This window comes from Haplochromis burtoni, unplaced genomic scaffold, assembly GCF_018398535.1.
Source record: "Haplochromis burtoni strain Fernald_Lab_line unplaced genomic scaffold, NCSU_Asbu1 Contig_519, whole genome shotgun sequence".
NCBI lineage: Eukaryota > Metazoa > Chordata > Actinopteri > Cichliformes > Cichlidae > Haplochromis > Haplochromis burtoni.
The window spans coordinates 277,754-278,800 of record NW_024582880.1 but is presented as its reverse complement, the minus strand read 5'-3'; positions in this window follow the sequence as shown (position 1 = coordinate 278,800).

Below are 1,047 nucleotides of genomic sequence, written 5' to 3'. Positions count from 1 at the left end.
TGTGTGTGTGTGTGTGTGTGTGTGTGTGTGTGTGTGTGTGTGTGTAGTCTCCTCCTCTGTGTTTGCCCCTGTGAGTTTGCTTCTGTGTGTTTCCCTCTGTTTGACAAAGTTCGAGGGGCCAGGCTTGGAGAAAGAAGAGGGAAAATGAGTGAAAGTGAAGGATTTGAATGAGGTGGAGGGAGAGAGGGAGCAAGCTGGGGAGTGGGATGAAAAAAGAAGGCAGGGATCTGACGGAGAGAGGGAGGGAGAGAAGGACAAGAGGACAGTTTTTGGAGGGAAAAGAAGAGCAAGCACCTTGAAATCTCTGTGGCGAGTTTGCTCGCTGCTTCACAGCACGAGTGGCGTAAATTGGTAAGATTTATAGATTGAAGCTGCAGGAAGCGACAACTTGGTCTGGAAATATGTACGGAGAAAGAGAAAGAGAGAGGGAGAGGCTGAGCGGGAGAGGGAGAGGGCGGGAGGGAGATCAAGAGCGAGGCTGCATTAATATGCTAATGGCCTGAGTGAATACACAACAGGCCCACTGACCAGGCTAATCACTGGTGGACACACACTGAGGCTAATCCCTCATGCAGCAGTTACACACATGTGGTCACACGCATGCAGTTGCTCGTGCAGATGTACTGTACAGTGCAGGTTAAAATACTGGGACAGTTGGTTTGCAGTGATTTGTCTTTGTGTTGTAGCACAGGTTTGAAAGACTGAGCGTGAGGTCAAAGTTCAGGCTTTTATGAGTAATTTCAGGATCTTTTCTACCAGGTTGAATGCTCAGTGACAAAACACGAGATTCTGACTGCATTTAAACTGGAAATTGATTTCTTTTATTGCAGACTGAATGCACAGTCCAAACACAAAAACTGATGAATGTGAAGAGGACTGTGGGACGTAGACGAAGCAACTGAGTGCAGATGTTTTCCAGCTGGTGTTGTAAGTAGATTGACGTGATTTAATTTCATACTATCAGTATTAAATTTCAGATTACAGAGATATACTCAAAACATAATGTGTCACTGTGTTAGCAGACAAAAAAGGAAATCTCCTGAACCA